General features: G+C 51.0%; 4 non-coding genes across 4 annotated transcripts; 1 reads left to right on the forward strand and 3 right to left on the reverse strand.

The window, feature by feature from the left end:
* Nucleotides 1–5,488: 5,488 nt before the first annotated feature.
* On the reverse strand, nt 5,489–5,561 carry trnaf-gaa (transfer RNA phenylalanine (anticodon GAA)). Its single transcript has one exon. It is a non-coding gene; the product is annotated as a tRNA-Phe (tRNA).
* A 1,716-nt stretch (nt 5,562–7,277) lies between these two features.
* trnav-cac (transfer RNA valine (anticodon CAC)) lies at nt 7,278–7,350 on the reverse strand. The gene has a single exon. It is a non-coding gene; the product is annotated as a tRNA-Val (tRNA).
* A 694-nt stretch (nt 7,351–8,044) lies between these two features.
* trnah-gug (transfer RNA histidin (anticodon GUG)) lies at nt 8,045–8,116 on the forward strand. The gene has a single exon. It is a non-coding gene; the product is annotated as a tRNA-His (tRNA).
* A 756-nt stretch (nt 8,117–8,872) lies between these two features.
* On the reverse strand, nt 8,873–8,945 carry trnaf-gaa (transfer RNA phenylalanine (anticodon GAA)). The gene has a single exon. It is a non-coding gene; the product is annotated as a tRNA-Phe (tRNA).
* Between the last annotated feature and the right edge of the window lie 2,358 nt (nt 8,946–11,303).

The raw sequence follows: 11,303 nt of genomic DNA on the forward strand, positions 1-11,303 counted from the left end.
TACCGTTATTAAATTCTTGAGATACGCGATTCCATATTATATTCCCTTTTAATCAAATTCTAAAAGTATGCTTGTTGACTCCGGTATCACGTTAGTTAAAGACTTCGAAGCTTACAATGTTTAGGGAGAAATGGAATACTGGTGTGTATTTTTTTCTTTTCATGATAGGTGTCGCATTTTAAATCATTTTTGTAGTTAGAAATTATGAAACGCCCTGTTAAAAGCAAGGAAGTTTTTATGCCCATTGAAGTAAAACAAAATGCCTGACAAAGTATGGCTTGGACAGATTCCAAGTGCTTGTACAAATGTGCTAAAGAAATTATACTTTGAGTATACAGCTTGTCCAAAGTCATCCATTATTAATACTATTAGTAATATCTTCAGTAAAGGCTTTGATGCATAAATATTTCTGATAAAGGTAGGTTGTGTACTTTTGTCCAACTGAGCAATCTTGCTTTCATAAAATATACCAACATTTTAATGACTGATGATTAACATGCTGTAATACACAGTTCAAAATTAAAGGCTCAAATGCTGTACATGAGAGGTTAAGCTCCCCCTGGCGGTTTTACAAGGCGACGCCGGATAGTTAGTCACGTGACACACGTGAACTGCGTGATACCGCGTGATACCGCGACACGCCCACCGGGGTATGCCGCGAAATACCTCACCCATTTTGAATGGCTGCATCTGTACATGCTCGGGAAAGCGAATCCGAACAAACCTCATGCCATCAGCAATGGTGGTCCCAGGGTAGTGGCGCATCCTGATGTCCGAAATCACTCTCACCCCCCAGCTACTCAGCTTCTCCTTGATAGTCTAATCTGAGATATATGCCGGGAGGTGGAGGAAGGACACCACTACCTCCTTCCGCTCCAGCCAGCGTCAGTAGCAGGGTGTGCCCTGCACATCCAGCCCCACAGCCACCGCGTCTGCATGTTCCTTTGAGTCCAGAGTCAGTTCAAACTCTTTTGGCGACCGGGGGTGGCAGGCAAAAAGAGAGCCCTCCCCACAGACGCCGTGCACAGCTGCGATAATAGCACCCGCAGACGGTTTCTCCACGCCGCTCACATCCACCACAACAGTATGCGCCCTTGCAAAAAGCCGCCGGGGGGGTCGGTCCGAATTCCTCATCCTTCTCTTTCCTACACCACTCTCCTCCTCCACTACAATAACATTCTCTGCCTCCATGTTTTTTCCTTCCATTAAAACACAAACAGGACTCAGAAAGCAACAAAAAAGCAACAAAAAAAAAACCAAAAGTCTCTCCCCTCCCCAAACAGAGCTAGGCTGAAGGGGAGGGCTTCAAAAATAAAAAAAAAACACCAAAAAAAACACAAAAATTCACAAAAAACAAAGTCTTACTAAAGACAAACAAATCCCGAGCGGGACTGAAGGATCGTTCGTGTGCAACTCTTTGGAAAGGAGCTGCTTTCCAAATCACATTGCGTACCTGGATGTTGGCGAATGTGCTCCCTTGTGTTGGCTTGTCCCGCACTGGAGGAGAACAAACAAACTGCTTGGAGGAGCACAAGGCAAGTCTTCACAAGACAAAAACCTCCAGTGCACAGCACTCAAAACATTTCTGGGCTGTCGCGTGTTTATTTCAGCACATAAAGCACACCAGTCCAACATGTCGGCCGGGCGCTCTGCGCCTCCGCCCTCTTGTGGCCTTGCGGCGTCAGAGCAAGAGGCTCCTTCTCGCTGCCTTTCCGCTGTGTTGCAGAGCCCCGAGAGGGAACCTGGAGCGCACACTTTGTGGGGGGCAGGGGACCGCGTTCGCGCTCTCTTGCGCGAGTACTAAATCTCACGGCGACAGCCAGCGGCCAGGAGACAAATACAATATCGCGGGACAGGGGGGCCTCGTCATTGATTGTTACATATGAGACGGGGATTAGGAGGAGACCCCGACTGATTGGTAAAGGGGAACACTAACACCAGAGTGACACCCCCGGCGGCTCTTTTTGAGAGACGCCCTGGGATTTCTTAATGGCCAAGGAGGGTCGCCATCAGGATGCTGGGGCATAAGAAAGCCACACAAACCGCAGGTTGAGCGCTCCCTACTGGTCCCATTCACACCTCTTGCAGGAGCAGCAGCAACCTGAGCTTTTCCGGGGGGAATCTCCCATCCGGGTGCCGGCTAGGCTCACACCTGCTGGGCTGCCGTGGGTGAGCCCAGTCGAGAGTCGCAGGGTGAGATCTAGTCACCGGGGAGAAACGATACAAGCGAAGGATTACTCGGCTCCCAGCACTTGAAAAGACCGACAAATGACTCGTTCCCGCCGGAGCTGAATGTACCTGCATGTGTCGTGTCGTCTTCTTCCCCCGCCCCGCTGTGTTTGCTTTATTGTCTTTGAAGCCAGCCCCCAGGACGAGACGGGCTGTTCCTGTGCCCCAATTAACACTTTACAGGTGCCATTCCCCGACATTGTGGCCATTGTCGGTGGTCACACGCGATAAGATAAGGTGGAGGAGAGCGGGGCATGCCCAGCGCCAGACATTCGAAGAGGGGGCTGTGCGAGGTGAGGTGAGGTGCGACATGCCGGAGCCCTGACGCTGCTAATGCGGAGCACTTGTTGAACTGGCATTGAAAGGACGTGTGCGCACGGAGCGAGCCTTCCCTGCGGCGGAGCGTGGAAACTTTCTCCCCGCGCTGCAGGAGTTGTGTGCGCTGCAGTGGTGCCGAGAGAACAGCACAGAAGGCAGCAGGCTCTGGAGAGCGGGTAAGAGACGGAGCCTTGTGGGCAGGCGAGCAGGCCCATTTTTTGGAAATTGCTGAAAAGGCTCCGGTGTTTGTTCGGTGCGTGGCAGGCGCACGACGCGAGCTTGCGTAGCGATTTGCGGGTCTGGTGTTATGCAAATGAGGCCGAATTGCATCCCGGGACATGCTGCGAATGCGCATTGGCGACTGCAGATGTGTAGGAAACGGCGCGCTCGTTTTCTCGTTTTGCCCACCCTTTTGAGTGTTAGTGTGGCGTGTGAGTGTGCGAAAGAGAGGGCCCAGCAGGAGGCAGTGGCGTGCGGGGCGAGGAGCTGGCCTAGGCTGCGCGCTTTGTGCTGTGGGTGCGGGCCGCTTGCAGGGCCTTATACAACTTATACTTACCTGGCAGGGGTGATACCTTGATCATCCTGTAGGTGGAGTAGTTGGATTGTTTTCTTGTTTTGTGGAAGCAGTGTTTGTTTTGCAGTTTACGAAATGGCAACTTTTGGATCCCGCAAGAATGCTGTGCGTTTTGAGCTTTTGGATGATCTCTTCATGGATCGTATGCAGTTCAGCAGAAAAGTGTTGCAGAAGGAACTTGGCTTTGAACCTCGGCACTTGGATTTCATCTTCGCTCTCCCAGGTCAGAAAGCATTTGAGGTTGTTTTTGCTACCTATTCTCTGTTTGAACAATGTGTGGATGTGTTTGAGGCAAAAAGAGGGAAAGTTCCTGCCCTTGAGAAGATCAACTTGCAGCCTCTGACACAGAGAGAGAGGAAAACGGTGCATGTTGTTATGTTCTCGGAACTGGCAAAGACGGAGGACATTCACACCTGGCTTAACCAGTACTGCACCGTCCACCATGGAACTGAGGTTAGAGATGTTGACGGTATAAAAATAGGAGCAAGGAAATTCGAGGTTCGCTTGCTACCGGACAATGTAAATGGAGGCTTAAGGCACCTGCCCTCTACAATCCGGCTGGGCGCCTGCAATGGCTATGTTTTTTATGTGGGACAACCAAAGGTGTGTCGGCGCTGTGGTGCTGTGGGACACCTGGCATCGTCCTGCACTGTGAAATGCTGCAAGACCTGTGGCAAACAGGGACATTTAGCCTCTGACTGTTCAATGCTGCCAAATTGCAATTTATGTGGCTCGGAAGGACACGTTTTTAAGAACTGCCCTCACGCCTACGCCAATAAATTCAAAATGAGAAAGGATGAGGCAGTGCTTGTGGTAAGAAACAGAGGCAGCTGCAGCGTCTCTACACGAGACAGTGGCTTCGATGTGCTCGAGGATATCACCCTTTTAAAAAAGGATGTCCGGAGCATAGCGGAAGAAAGTAGTCGAGGAGTGCTGTTAAGAAGCTGTGTGCAGTTCTTGGAAGAAAATGAGAAGTGTACTCGCTTCTTTTTCAGTAAAGTGGTAGGCTCCAAGTCTGTCATGGAAAGTGTAGTTGATGAGGAGGGAAGAGAGAGTACAGAGCTGAGTGCTATTCTCTCCTGCATCGAGGCCTTCTTGTCACGGACGTCCAAGGGGACTAACCGTGGGGAGCAGGAGGGCGGAAAAAGACCCATATGCGTAGCGGCGAGACGGGAAAAAGGCCCGGGCTCATTAGTGCAAAGAGTTCAGGAATGCCGTATAGAAACCTGTGCCCTCAGGGAGTGGACGTGGGGCGCCCTGGTGCTAGGCGGGTCTCAGGACATCCGAACGTCAGTGCTGAGCGAGGACAGAGTGCAAGACCCGGAAATATATAGCCCAAGGGAAAGAGAGGGCAAGAAGGACAGCAGACCAGAAACTAGGGACAGGACAGAGAAGGACCGCCCTCTGGCTGCAGAGGGCGTGACACTTCTACTCAAGACTGTACAGCTCTACAGAGGTAAAGGATGAAGAAATTCATTTTTTTACCTCAAAGCTAGAAAAAATTTTGAGTGAAGAAGATAGGGAAGTACTTTTGGGGGATTTGACAGTAGAAGAGCTGAGAGGCTATGGAGAGCTTACAGAAGGGGAAAACTCCGGGTGCTGACAGGCTCCCTAAAGGGGCGTCTGCTTTTACTACTTGCACGAATGAAGGCAAAAAAAAGCCAATCGATGTGAATGAACGGCGCTTTACAGAGGAGTACTGCCTGACTGGATCGTTGATGAACGACAGAGGCCACTCCGAGCTCTTCTCGATTTTCTTCAATGACTTACTAAGGATCTTCTTCACATTCGCCCATGCAGGCGAAGCCAGTTACACCAAAGCAAACGCAGGAAAGTGCAATTCAAACAGAGACCAGGAGGGACTTTTTTACACCGAGAGTGGTCGGAGAATAGAACAATGCGCCCAGCCCTGTTGCTGGTACCGATTCTTGATGAGATCTTGGGCTCACTAAGAAGCCCCCGCTGGATGCTAATCTTTCTGTTGTTCTTGCAGGTCCTGCGCTGCTTTTGAGCTGACAGAGCTCATCCTGGTCTGTCGGCACAGCCCAATTGCAAATGATCGGCTCTGCATACAGAAGGAACGTGCGTTTGGTACAAGAGTGCATGAAGGCACCGATAAGACATTGGGAACAAATGACCGGTCGCTCAATACCTCTGTGAAGTACAGGAGCGTGCAAAACGAGGCTGTTTCCACCCGGTCTCAAACCGGGGACCTTTCGCGTGTTAGGCGAACGTGATAGCCGCTACACTACGGAAACCTGCAGGGACTGCTGCTGGTGTCTCGCTTGTGTTTCGGGCTGAGAAAGGGAAGCGTCACTTTAGGCAGGGGGAGCTGAAGAGAGGAACAAAGGGCGCGATGAAACAAAATGCCGAAACCCGGGATCGAACCAGGGACCTTTAGATCTTCAGTCTAACGCTCTCCCAACTGAGCTATTTCGGCAGTGCACAAAGCCCACAGCCACCTGCTCCAGCCTTCCTGTGTTGTGGCATGAGCGCACCAAGAGTAGCGGGAGAGTGTTGCAGGAACGTCACTCAGAAGGAAAGCCACCCAGCTGCGCCCTCTGAGCTCTGTCCAGCGCATCTTCCTCGCATGGACTCCTGCCTGCGACGGGCAGGAAACAATTAGCAAGAACAGAACGACACGCCATGGGTGTCTCATGACCGCACCTTAGGTTGTGACACGTGCAGGTGTGAGGGGTTGCCGGGCTACTTTGGAGCAGAGCTTGGGCGGAGGGGGGGCGGGAAAACAGACAAAGAGGTGACACCTCAAGGTCTGCACGATCACAGCTCTCCGCCGCCCCAGGCTTCCGCTCGATAAGCTACTGGACACACCCGCCCCTCCTCACACAGACCGTGGAAAAGCCCCCGAGTGGGAGGGCTCGCTCTTCCTCCCAGGAGCTCTTGGACACGACGCCCAGACAGGGCGCGGGGAGCCGCCGCCTGCAAACACGGCTCCAGGCAGGACTCCACTCCGCAGGAGCCGCAGAGCAGAGGAGATGAGGGCAGCTTAGCTCCTGTGCAGAGACCTGAGCTGTTGTTGCTGTGGATGCTGTCTTTTCTGCACTCGGGGTAGGAGTGAATGTTGAGTTGCACTTAGAAATGAAGCAGAGCACTTCAACGGCACGGGTGTGTGTGTGTGTGCGCCCTGGTGATTCTGGGAGACAGATCGAACCTGGGCTAAAAGAGAGGGGGCTTAGCCCTCTTCCATTTGCTAGTTCAAAGTTGTACAACCCCTTTGTATTTGCTAGGCGGCGCAGTCGTCGTGCACAAAGAACACTTTGAAAAGCGTCAAAGGCAAGTCATTCCGAGTTGGTCGTTTGTGTTTTCCGTTCAGACGCGAAATGCTGACATGATCTCTCGGCTCCTCGGTTGTCATTTCTGCTCCGTAAAGGGATCACAGCACGCGTCGGCTTCCAGCATGCTGGGTCGGGACACGATGCCGGGGGTTGGAGAGAGCGATGTCTTCCTCGTTAGTATAGTGGCAAGTATCCCCGCCTGTTACGCGGGAGACCGGGGTTCGATTCCCCGACGGGGAGTAGCTTTTCTTTCACCTCCTTAGAGAAATGACTGCCTTTCACTTCTCTGTTTTCTTTCACAGCGTCGTGCACCTTTTCATTGCTCTCGCTTTCAGAGCCTCCGCACGGCAGTCGACTCGACATCAGGAAGCACATTGAAGTGAAAGCAGGAAGCGCTGCGACATGCACTGTGCAGATCCCGCCACACTAAGAGGTGAGTGGGTCTGTTCGATGCACAAAGAACGCTTTGAGAAGCGTCAAAGGCAAGTCATTCCGAGTTGGTCGTTTGTGTTTTCCGTTCAGACGCGAAATGCTGAAATGATCTCTCGGCTCCTCGGTTGTCATTTCTGCTCCGTAAAGGAATCACAGCACGCGTCGGCTTCCAGCACGGTGGGTCGGGACACGATGCCGGGGGTCGGAGAGAGCGATGTCTTCCTCGTTAGTATAGGACCTGTCACCTGTCCCCACCTGTCACGCGGGAGACTGGGGTGCATCAGGACGCGCCTTGAAGTGAAAGCAGGATGCGCTGTGACATGCACTGTGCAGATCCCGCCACACTAAGAGGTGGGTCCAGTGGGTCTGTTCGATCACAGCGCTAGGCGAATCCCCAATCCCCTTTTGTGCCTGGCGACAAAAATGTCTGTTTCCGCCCGGTTTCGAACCGGGGACCTTTCGCGTGTGAGGCGAACGTGATAACCACTACACTACGGAAACGGTGGTAAGACGTGCTCAGCGGCCCAGCCCTGAGCTTCGCCAATGCGATTCAGCTGCTTCCAGTGCCTTTATTGGAGTGCGCTGATGGACCGTGCTCTCTCTCCAGAGACCAGCACGCCTGTCATGGACGGAGCAGGAAAGGCGGCGCCACATTCTACAGCCCTCTCCACGCAATCGACGAAATCGGGCTACTGAAGTGGAGAAAATCGCCTCTCCAGAAAGTGCAAATATCATCTTGGAGACTATAAATCCTATTGCCGAAGGTCAGCCCTGTCTACCAGAGTAACCCTCCCACATCGATGATCAGCTCGTCTCACACGCGAGAAGTTTCGGTTGGAAACAAGCGCCCCCTCTTCTCGCAAGTTTTGCACGTTCGAGTAGTTTTAATGCGGCTCTTTCGTACACGGTGCTGATCTTTTGGAAAGCAGGAGGCAAAACCGAGTCGAACCGCCTGGGTGAAAACCAGGAACCCTAACCGCTAGACTATATGGCAGCGAACAACCATGCTGTTCCCGGCATCATGCAAGCAAACTACATAAATATGAGAAAACACGCAAGAGAGTTGTCACTCAGAGTGTCGAAGGGTCGATGTATACTGGGGCTCAGTTGAAATGCAACGTCAGGACTTTTCCGAATTATGTCACACGAAGAGAGCACAGCCCTTTCCGCCCTGCCGCGTGTGTCTCGGTAACTCGCTGTGATCGTATAGTGGTCAGTACTTTGCGTTGTGGCCGCAACAACCCCGGTTCGAATCCGGGTCACGGCAGAATAGGGGCATCTGCTTTTACTACTCGCACGAATGAAGGCAAAAAAAAGCCAATCGATGTGAACGAACGGCGCTTTACAGAGGAGTACTGCCTGACTGGATCGTTCATGAACGACAGAGGCCACTCCGACCTCTTCTCGGTTTTCTTTAATGACTTACTAAGGATCTTCTTCACATTCGCCCATGCAGGGAAAGCCAGTTACACCAAAGCAAACGCAGGAAAGTGCATTTCAAGCAGAGACCAGGAGGGACTTGTTTACACCGAGAGTGGGCGGAGAATGGAACAATGCGCCCAGCCCTGTTGCTGGAGCCGATTCTTGATGAGCTCTTGGGCTCACTAAGAGGCCCCCGCTGGATGCTAATCTTTCTGTTGTTCTTGCAGGTCCTGCGCTGCTTTTGAGCCGACAGAGCTCGTCCTGGTCTGTCGGCACAGCCCAATTGCAAATGATCGGCTCCGCGTACAGAAGGAACGTGCGTTTGGTACAAGAGTGCACGAAGGCACCGGAAATACATTGGGAACAAATGACCGGTCGCTCAAGACCTCTGTGAAGTACAGGAGCGTGCAAAACGAGGCTGTTTCCGCCAGGTCTCGAACCGGGAACCTTTCGCGTGTTAGGCGAACGTGATAGCCGCTATACTACGGAAACCTGCAGGGACCGCTGCTGGTGTCTCGCTTGTGTTTCGGGCTGAGAAAGGGACGCGTCACTTTAGGAAGGGGGCGCTGGAGAGAGGAACAAAGGGCGCGATGAAACAAAATGCCGAAACCCGGGATCGAACCAGGGACCTTTAGATCTTCAGTCTAACGCTCTCCCAACTGAGCTATTTCGGCAGTGCGCAAAGCCCACAGCCACCTGCTCCAGCCTTCCTGTGTTGTGGCATGAGCGCACCAAGAGTAGCGGGAGAGTGTTGCAGGAACGTCACTCAGAAGGAAAGCCACCCAGCTGCGCCCTCTGAGCTCTGTCCAGCGCATCTTCCTCGCATGGACTCCTGCCTGCGACGGGCAGGAAACAATTAGCAAGAACAGAACGACACCCCATGGGTGTCTCATGACCGCACCTTAGGTTGTGACACGTGCAGGTGTGAGGGGTTGCCGGGCTACTTTGGAGCAGAGCTTGGGCGGAGGGGGGGCGGGAAAGCAGACAAAGAGGTGACACCTCAAGGTCTGCACGATCACAGCTCTCCGCCGCCCCAGGCTTCCGCTCGATAAGCTACTGGACACACCCGCCCCTCCTCACACAGACCGTGGAAAAGCCCCCGAGTGGGAGGGCTCTCTCTTCCTCCCAGGAGCTCTTGGACACGACGCCCAGACAGGGCGCGGGGAGCCGCCGCCTGCAAACACGGCTCCAGGCAGGACTCCACTCCGCAGGAGCCGCAGAGCAGAGGAGATGAGGGCAGCTTAGCTCCCGTGTAGAGACCTGAGCTGTTGTTGCTGTGGATGCTGTCTTTTCTGTTCTCGGGGTAGGACATCAGGAAGCACATTGAAGCGCTGCGACATGCACTGTACAGATCCCGCCACTACTGGGCCCGATTTCCCCGGATCGAAACCGGGCGGACACAGGCCCGTTTCGTTTGTTGCCACGCACACTGTTTGGGGATTCGCCTAGCGCTGTGATCGAACAGACCCACTCACCTCTTAGTGTGGCGGGATCTACACAGTGGATGTCGCAGCGCATCCTGCTTTCTCTTCAATGCATGTCCTGATGTACCCTGGTCTCCCGCGTGACAGGTGGGGATACTTGCCAGTATACTAACGAGGAAGACATCGCTCTCTTCTTAGTGTGCAAAACACTTACTTGCAGCATTGTGGGTGCTGTGGTTTAAATGCTATTGGTTTGTGAACAGAATACCCCTATTCCAGTGCATTGTGCCACATTAAATAAACACACGAGAAAAAGAGATTCAGAACGCAAAGCTGTGTCAGTGTTCTGTGTAAAAAATCGGTTTGAACATCATGGGAGCTGTTTTTAATAAGCTGCTGAGTAAAGAATATTTTAATCTTCCTGCTGTCAGTAGTATTGTGCATATAGTTGACTCTTACCTGAATGAAAACAGGACGTAAAGGAAGGGTTTCAGAATTCAGACAAAGCTTTATTCCCGTGCTTACAGTCCGAGTAATTGGAGACTGCGCTATTCTGTTGCCTATGGTCATATACGGGTTTTTCGCATGAAGCCGTATTGAACAGCATTTCTCGCGTTGTGAACTTGTGTATACAGCGGTCCCCCGGGTTCCACTTAGTGCGTAATTACGCATCGATGAAAAACCGGAGGTTTAAAAAAAGATAATTAGCTCACTGATACTTTGATGTAGAGGCTGTGGAAATATCCACGTCGTGGTCTTTAAAATGCATTTGGTTTAAAGGCGTTCTGTGCTTCCGTTGCGAAGATATGGACAAAAGAATATTCGTGCTTGGTCCAAAAACTGTAATATAAACGAAAAAGTAAAGGCTGAGAAAGCATTCACAATGTATTTTATGCACAAAGCAAGTATTCTCGCGAATCTAAGAGGTTTCGTGTAAACGCTACAGGCGTGGCAAAATCGTTTTCGAACTTCAAGCTAACTTTACCCCGGTGTTTTACGCTGCTCCTTTCTACACTGAACTGGTCATTTGGACACCGTAAGACAAGAGAGACACATTTCTATGTAATCAGGAAACCAGGAATCCTAACCGTTAGCCCGTTAGTGCCACAGAAAAAAAAAAACGTTTCAGCAAGATAAAATTGCAGGGTAAACACATTTTTTTCTTTTTCGTAGCGCTTGTGTTTTGTTTGATTTAGCGAATTTTATACACTTTATTTCTGACACATGACTTAAAAGGCTGGTAGAGTATATTTAATACAAAAGCGCTGAACAACAATTTTCATCTACCGTATTGTCATGTTTTTTAAAAAAGCGAGTTAAATGCATGTATAGTAAATGTTTTTTTTTTCATATAATAGTGTTTATGGTCTGATAAACGTAATTCATTATTTAACGGACATTTGGTATAATTAAAAAAATACTCATTCACGAATGTAAACATTTTTTACAATAACGTGTTCTATTATACATGCAGCAATATCACCAGACAGTTTAATGGTCTGTCGTCCTTTTACAGTTCTGGGTTTTATTCTGTCTTCAGATGCACCAGATGTATTTTTAAAATACGTAAATAACAATTCTGGTGCAGCAAAGCATTCTGATTGATTC

Source organism: Lepisosteus platostomus, chromosome 5 (assembly GCF_059453375.1).
Source record: "Lepisosteus platostomus isolate fLepPlt1 chromosome 5, fLepPlt1.hap1, whole genome shotgun sequence".
Lineage (NCBI taxonomy): Eukaryota > Metazoa > Chordata > Actinopteri > Semionotiformes > Lepisosteidae > Lepisosteus > Lepisosteus platostomus.